General features: G+C 41.1%; 1 protein-coding gene across 1 annotated transcript in view; it reads right to left on the reverse strand.

Moving 5' to 3' along the window:
• Csf1r (colony stimulating factor 1 receptor) overlaps positions 1-6,340 on the reverse strand; it is a 31,525-nt gene extending 25,185 nt beyond the window's left edge. The window contains exon 1 of the mRNA XM_021633680.2: positions 6,135-6,340. The gene's annotated coding sequence lies outside the window, so the exon portion shown is untranslated. The remainder of the gene's footprint in view (positions 1-6,134) is intronic.
• Between the last annotated feature and the right edge of the window lie 2,519 nt (positions 6,341-8,859).

Here is an 8,859-nt window from a genome sequence, read left to right on the forward strand (position 1 = left end):
CATTTACTGACACTCAATCCCTAAAATCTTTGTAATCTTCAAGGGAATCCCTTTTATGAACCATCGAGGCGACTGGCAGCTGACAGCCTTTAGGTGGCTTCAAGACAGAGTCTGATTACCTGAAGGACTAAAGGAGACTAGAAGTTTCTGGCTAAAGTAGAGGCTCCTAGAGGAGGGTAGAGCCCCTTGCCCCAGATCTTCATCTGAGGGTCTTTAGCCCTTTGTCATATCCCGTATAATAAATCAGGAAATGGGTTTCTTGGAGTTCTGTGAGCTGCTCTAGTGAAATAATGAAATCCATGGAGGAGCACATGGCCTTCTAATTAAGAGTGAGGTAAAGTGGAATTCCTAACTCTATATCTGTGCTCTCTCCAAGCAGATGGCATCAGCTTCAAGAAGAAGAGAGGACACCCAGCTTCAGAATAGATAATCTCTTTGATGTGAGGTGTAATCTGCTCCCGCAACACACACTTGGTCACAGAGTCTTCTGTGTTGATAGAGTAAACAGGAGACCCAGGGTCTGTGGGCTTCCATATTCTCAGTGATAAGTACTGTAACCCTCTCACTCTGCAGATGAAGCTCAGAGAGGTCAAATACCTTTAAGCTTGTTCATGGTCACACAGCTACGAAGGAGATATGGGTGTAGAACTCTCTCTGTTTTTTTTTTACAAGAACTCTAACTGTTGTGCTAAGCTTATCTTTTAAAAGACCATTCCCTTGCCCTCTTCTTTTTGTATGTGTGAGATATGTGTGTGTTCGTGTGTGCACACATGGTATGCACACGTGTGTGTGTGTGTGTGTGTGCTCAAGTACATGTGCCAATACATGGGTGTGGTTATGTAGAAGAGTGGAGGTCAAAGGTCAATGTTGGGTGTCTGCCTCAGTGCCTCTTCACATTATTGCTAAACTAGCTGACCAGAAAACCAAGGGATCCTCCTGTCTTTGCCTGTCCAGTGCTGAGATTCCAAGTATACATACCCCGGCCTGGCATTTACATGAGTGCTAGGGATCCGAACCCAGATCCTCATGTTTGTGTGTCGAGCATCTTACTGACTGAGGCATTTTCTCAGAACACCCTTCGCTTTTTAAAGACAGTCAATTTTGTGTGTTTTAGTCGATTCTTTCCCAAGTTTCCATCTTATCTCTAAGTAATGTGGTTATAAACCTATGTCTTGAAGCTGAAAACAATCTGAGTGTAACAGTGACCCAAGGAAAATAATCCTTGTTCCTTTATGATTAGATGAGCATTTATGTAGGTACATGCTTTTTCCAGGAAACAAAACTACAGTGAATGAATGTGGTGGCTCATGCCTATGATCCCAGAATTCAGGAGACAGAAGCAGGAGAATTTCCACAATTTTAAGGCCAACCTGGGCTACATATGAGACCTTGTTTCAAAAACAAATGAACAAAAGCAAAACCAAGAGGGAGCGGGAAGAGGGAGAAAGGCCAGAGCAGTGTATATGCAGGGATATAGATGTAAAACTCCTCAAGAAAATGCTAGCAAATCAATTCCAGTAACAAATAACAAATTCTTTTAGTGCTATGCCAGCTACGCACCCCACAGAACATTCCACGACTAAATGGAATTTGTACTGGAATACAAAGGTCACTCTGAGTATGAAAACTCAGTGTAGCATACCATGTTGATAGAGCAAACACACAATCCCACATGGGCATCTCTAAGGGTGCAGAAAAAAATCCCTGAGAAAAATCAAGATGGAGTAAAGGGGAACACTCTTGGTATGATTCTCGGGGCTTGCATGTAAAGACACAGCTGGTTCCATGGCTCGACAGAAAGCCTTTCCTCTTAGATCATGGCTGCCTCCTTCTCCTACCTTTATTCAACACTTGTGGGAAATCTTAGCCAGAGTAACCCGGAAGGAATAGAGACAGAAGAACTCTAATTGAAAAGGGAGAAAGTAAAGTCATCTCTATTTGTAGGTAACACAAAATATGTATATGTGTGTATATATATGCTAAATAAATGACAGAAACCTATTAAATATAATAAATGAATTGAACAAAGTCGCGGAATACAAGATCAACACTCAAAACCAAGCTGTATGTCTAGATACTAGCGATGAAAAAAAGAAAAATAAAATAATTTTAATTTTAATATTTATTTTTAGATATGTACATGTGTGTAGACCTGTGTGTATGAATGCAGGTTCCTGCAGAGGCTGGAAGCAACAGATTGCCTGGAGCTGGAGCTACAGGTGGTTATGAGCCACCTGGCATGGGTGCCAGGAACTGAGCTCAGGTCTTTTGCAACGCGAGTGTGCTCTCTTAACCACAGATCCATCTACCTCTCCAGCACATAGTTTTATTTAATTTATCATAGCATCAAAAATAAATCTCAAATGGGGCTGGTAAGATGGCTCTTGGGATAAAGGCACTTGCTGCCAAGGCTGACAACCTCTATTTGATTCCCAAGTCCTACACAATCGGCAGAGAGAACTGACTCTTGCAAGTTGTCCTTTAACTCTCTCTCTCTCTCTCTCTCTCTCTCTCTCTCTCTCTCTCTCTCACACACACACATTTTTCAATTGGGAGTAAATGTAACCAAGAAAGTACCATACTGAATCATGAAACACACCAGAAGTTCAGAAATGAAGTTCTAATGAAGACAATCATGATGCCATGAGGGCAAACTATTTGTGTATCAGTGCAATTCCTACCCAAAGCCTAACTGTCATTTTTCTGCTAAAATAGAAAGGCTGAAATTCATACAGAATTTGAAGGGACATTGAATAATTAAACCATTTTGAAAAGAACTAAGTTGGAAGAATCACCTGTCTCGATTTTAAAACTTACTACAAACCTACTGGAATCAAAGCAGCACAGCACTTTGATTAGGAGTAGATACAGATCCATAGAACAAAAACAGGAATCAAGATGGAAAACCCTCACAAGAGTGGCAAGTCCATCTGGTTGGGAAAGAGTATTTCTATAGAAAACCTATGAAGCAGACTGGGTATCTGCAGCGCAAAGAACAAATTAGACCCTTACTCCATACCATATACAAAAATTAACCAAAGATGAACCAAATCAAAGATAAATGATAAAACTCTTAGAAGAGGCCAGGCAGTGGTGGCACACGGATTTAATCCCAGCACTCAGAAGGCAGAACAAGCCTGTGTGCAGGGTGGGCACACACACACGTGTGTGAATGAAAGCTGTAATCTACAACTCAGTAGCACAAGGGCAAACAATTCGAATCTAAAATGGACAAAAAGTTAAATAGACATTTCTCCAGAGATTATATACAAATGGAGAACTCTCACATGGAAAGATACTCAGTCATGTAAGGAAGTATAGGTCAAACCGCAATGAGATGATGCGTCACATTTACTACACTGGTCATCATTTAAAAAAAAATCAAAAAGCAGCCGTGTACAGTGGTGCATGCTTTTAATGCTAGCACTAGGGAGACAGAGGCAGGCAGTTCCCCACGAGTACCAGGCCAGCCAGGGCTACGCAGTGAGACCTTGTTTCAAATAGAGATCAGAAAGTAACGAGTACTGAGGCAGACAGAGACAAATAGGAACCCCCACACGTTGCTAGTGAAAAGGTAAACATGGCGTGGTTTCTATGGAAATTAATTTGTTTGTTCCTCAAGAAGTTAGCAACAGAAAGCCAGGTGGCACTTGCCTTTAATCCGAGCACTTGGGGGACAGAGACAGGCAGGTTTCTGAGTTCGAGGCCAGCCTGGTCTATAGAGTGAGTTCTGGGACAGCTAGGGCTACACAGAGAAACCTTGTCTCCAAAAAGAAGCAAACAAAGAAAGTTAAGCAACAGGGTTACCATCTGATCATCAAGTATGATGGCTGGTTTTAATATCAACTGGAGCTGACATTAAATAGAGGAAAATAAAGATCCCTAAGAATGGAATAAAAGTAGCCTTAAAAAAATACAACTACCATTTAATTGCTGAGATGCTAATTGTCTAAAGCAGACTCTGGAGCACTTTAGGTCTTCCGGCCGTATGAAGTTTTTAGTGGCTACTTCACAGTGGTGGCCACTGTGGCCAAGTGCGGGACACAGATGATGTGTAAACCACTGAGAGTAACTGCCAACTGCTTTCAAAAATAAAAACAGGAAGCAGTCTCCACTTGGTCCAAAGGCCACTGTGTGCCAATGTCTGGTTAGAGCAAAAATAGCAATCATGGTGTTGCGCACAGGCAAAACAAATGACAGCAGTGTCACAGAGCACTGAGTGGCCCTGGTGCTGTGTTTAATTCAACATCATATTATTTAGGTAGACATCTCCGAACTAAAGTCATATGCTTGTCAAACCTAGGATAACCACTGAAAAATTTCCCTGTCGTATGACAGTAGCGAGGCTAAACTAAAACACAGTCAATACAAAAGGAGACAGGCACAGAGAGAAAAGGGAAGAGAACCAGAGGGAGCAATTGGAAAGATCTGACAAGGTGGTAGATTTAAATCCACTGTGTTAAGTATTACTGCACATGTAAGTAGTCTAAATACATCAACCAAAAGGCAAAGACTCTCTTTGGGTTAAAAAAAAAATGAAAAATCTAACTATTTTTTTACCTACGGAAAATGGAAAATCCTTTTTAGAGATATTTTCTTCAGAGGTGTTGCCCACTCTCGTGTAAACAGCCCTAATTACACTCATTAGTTCAAACACAAAAGGCAAAAGTCAATGTCCACTCCTGATCTTTAAAAACTCTTGCAAGCTGGACATAGAGGCTCACACCTGTAATCCCAGCACTTGAAAGGCTGAGGCAGGTGGATTATATTGAGTTAAAGGCCAACTAGACTGCTTGGAGTAGAAGGAAACATACACACACACACACACACACACACACACACACACACAAGAAATCTGAAAAATAAATAATAAAACCAAACCGTGACAGAGTGAATATTTTCCTCCTAAAATAAGAAACAAGGCAAGGATGTCTATCCTCTTTTTAAACACTCTACTAGAGACCACAGACACTGCAGTGAGGCAAGAAAAACAAAAACCACACAAATTTGAAAAGAAGATGTGAACTATCTCTATGAGGAGACAAAAATGAGTGTCTTTATTAAAAAAACTAAAACCCTACCAAATAAAGTAATATGAAAGGTTAATAAAATTATGGGCACAAGAACAAGATTAACATACAAAAATCAATTATATTAAAACACCCTGTCTGTATAGCAAGAACCAGGCTAACAGAACAAAAAAACCTGCTATTTATTTTTTGGAAAATACTGGGTTTTTTGTTTTGTTTTGTTTTGTTTTTTACTTATATATGAACATGTTCATTTACTTCTGGAAACAAAACAAGTTTATGAAGTATGCTGCAAGGGACAGAAACCTGGGCAGTGACAAGAGCACCTACCTCCAGCCAAAAGGTATCATTTCTAACAGCACTGGCAGCACAGAAATCTATACACACTTAACTGTGTAAAATCTGTATCCAGAATACAAAACTCTGGCAAGTTTAGTTTTGTTAAGCATGTCAATTCTATCCTACATGAAGCTAGAGAGTCAACAAAATTCCAATTAGAAATTGGAGCTGGAAAAAAAAAAATCTAAATTTTTCTATGGAAAAAAATTGTAGAAACTGACAAGTTGATCCTAAAATGTATACAGAAACATGGCAGAGGCCTGAGAAGATGGCTCATCTGTAAAGGGCTTGTTGTATAAGTGTGAACATCAGAGTTCAGATTTCTAGCACTCACATAGAGGGCTGTGTAGGCATGGTGGCTTGTCTCTAAACTCAGCACATTCAAGATGGAGACACGAGATTCCTGTTAGATTCCCTATATCTCTGGGTTCATGTGAAGAGACCCTTCCTCAGTATATAAGGTGGAGAGTAATCTAGGAAAGCTCTGTTAACTTCACACACACACACACACACACACACACACACACACACACACACCAACAAACAGGTACACACACCGGACACATAGTTTAAAAAAAAGGCAAGAAAGAAAGAAAGAAAGAAAGAAAGAAAGAAAGAAAGAAAGAAAGAAAGAAAGAAAGAAAGAAAGGAAGGAAGGAAGGAAGGAAGGAAGGAAGGAAGAAAGGGGAAAAAAGATAAAAGGAAAGAAAAAGAAACAAGAATGGGCAAGCCAGAAAGAAAACAATGAAGTTGGAAGACTCCTACTGTAACCAGCAGTGGAAATCAACTTGACGGGCCGCCCTGCAGTCTGAGGACTCTCCATCAGCACCTTGGGGATTTCCATGGAGATGCAGACAGGGTTCTTGATTTACACTGCTGAAAAGAATTTTGGGACAAGGCAAAATGCAGCAAAAGTGGGTTTATTGATTAGGAGAAACTCGCTTTAAAGAGCGTGGAGCGTGAGCTCAGAGCAGTGGCCTAAGTGGGCCAGCTTGCAGCTATGTGAGTTATTTGGGAGTTACACTGTTTAAAGAGGTAATATGTAACCGAGGTTGAGAGAGGAGAGAAAATGTGTTTGTCTGCCCTGGTCACCTTGACGACCTTGTTTGTGGTATTCTTAAGGAGTGTAAGCTTACGGGCTCTATCTGGGGCAGTTTCCAGTCAGTGTGTAGAAACTCCTGAGTTAAGCAGCAAGAAGCAAGGTCCCTGTGGGGGATGGGAAGGACTCGTTCTACTTTCCATGCCTTCCTCATCTCTCCCTATCTTTCTATCCTGATTTCAGCATCACCCTGTTTATAGACTTCCAGAAAGCTGCCATGTGGTACTGGTGAAGGAACAGACAGACAGACACATGGGGGAACTCAGTATATTGGAGTTCAGAATCAGACACGTTACATGTATGCTCACCTGATTGTGCATGGGGGTGCAAAGATTCAAAAACAAACAAAACCCAGTGGGAAAAACTGCATTTCCATACGCAAAAAGCAAAAAAAAAAAAAAAAAAAAAAAAAAAAAAAAAGTCAAACAAGAGTGAAAAATCACCAACGAATGCTTTAAACATTATGCAAAAACTATGTCTAAATGAATCCAAAGACCCAAACGTAAAACTACGTAATCATTACAAGAAATAAAGAAAGTCTTAATGGCCTCATGCCTTTGAGAATTATGCATAGGAGCTATTAAAATTAATAAATCACTTATTGCTAACAGTTAAGACATCTACCCTTTGAAAGACATACTTAAAAGACAATAGAGCTGGAGCGATGGCCCAGATGTTAAGAACACTTGCTACTCTTGCAGAAGACTCAGGTTCAATTCCCAGAAGCCACACAGTGGCTCATAACCCCAGTTCTAGGGTATTGGATGCCCTCTTCTGGGCTCCTCAGGCACCAGACATACGCATGTTGAACATATATAAACGTAGACAAAACACACTTACACACATAAAATACAAGCAAATTGTAGAGGACTTTGACTCCAGCAACATGGCTGCTCTGGCAAGGGATCCCATTCAAAGACCTTCTAGATCTATGTGATCCAGCTGGAATGCAGACATGCCCTGGATTACAATATGATCTGGCTGGAGTACAGGCATGCCCTTCGTACACACCTTTAATCCCAAACGATGACTTGTTTGTTTGTTTGTGACAGGTTTTCTCCATGTAGCCTTGGCTGTCTTAAACTCATTTTCAAACAATGACTTCTAATCGATGAGCAAAGTGACAAATCAGAGAAATATTCCACAAAATGAGTCAGAGATAAGATTTCTTTGAGAAACTATTTAAGAGTTGGGAGTTGAGTCAGTGGAAGGCAGAAAGTGACTACAGTGCATTGGAGTAGAGCTTGCTTATGAGTTCATGCAGTTCAGTGCAGGTCAGCAGAGACAGTTGAAGCCAGAGAATAAGAGAGAGCCAGAAACCCCTGCACAGATGTAGCCCTTGGCAGTTCAGTGTCCAAGTGGGTTCCATAGTAAGGGGAACAAGGACTGTCTCTGACATGAACTCAGTGGCCAGCTCTATGATCACCTCCCTCTGAGGTGGGGGCCAGCCTTACCAAGCTACAGAGGAAGAAAATGCAGACAGTCCTGATGAGAACTGATAGGCTAGAGTCAGATGAAAGGGGAGGAGAACCTCTCCTATCAGTGGACTGGGGGAGGGGCATGGGAGGAGAAGAGGGAGGGAAGGCAGGATTGGGAGGAGATGAGGGATGGGGCTACAGCTGGGATACAAAGTTAATAAATTGTAATACATTTTAATTTTTTTTTAAGAAGCCAGAAGATTAGAACAAATTGTCTGAGTTAGTTTGAGGACAAGCAAGACAATTCGGTGAGAGGGTCAGAGAAGCCAGATTGAATCACTCATCTTAAAGAGGAGTTTGAGCCAGAACAGCTGAGTAGAACCAGCCAGTCCAGAGTTCAGAAATAATTAGAAAGGGTGAATAAAAGTTACATTTACAGTAAATAAATCTTTTTTTTTTTTTAAGACAAAGCAAAAAGAAGAGTGCTGGCTGTCCTAGCATGAGTGGTTAGAATCTCAGCATTTCCATAAGAAGCCTGGCTTGAGGTAAATTCAGCAATGTAGGGGCAGAGGCAGGAGGATTGATAGGAGCTTACCACTGTCAGACTACCTCAGGTGCAGTTAAGACAGCATGACAGACAACACTGGACATTCTCCTCTTGATTTCACATGTGTATGTGTGCCTGCACACATGTGACACACACGTATAACACACACACACACACACACACACACACACACGAAAAATGAGGGGGCTGGAGAATTGGCTCAGCAGTTAAGAGCACACCTACATGGCAGCCCACAAGTCTCTGTAGCTCTAGTTCCAGGGGATCCAACACGTTCACACAGACTTACATAGAAGCCAAACACCAACATATTAGATAGATCGATAGATAGATAGATAGATAGATAGATAGATAGATAGATAGATAGATAGGAAAAAATGTAAACCACAGACCAGGGGAGACTATGTG

Source organism: Meriones unguiculatus, chromosome 2 (genome assembly GCF_030254825.1).
Source record: "Meriones unguiculatus strain TT.TT164.6M chromosome 2, Bangor_MerUng_6.1, whole genome shotgun sequence".
Classification (NCBI taxonomy): Eukaryota; Metazoa; Chordata; class Mammalia; order Rodentia; family Muridae; genus Meriones; species Meriones unguiculatus.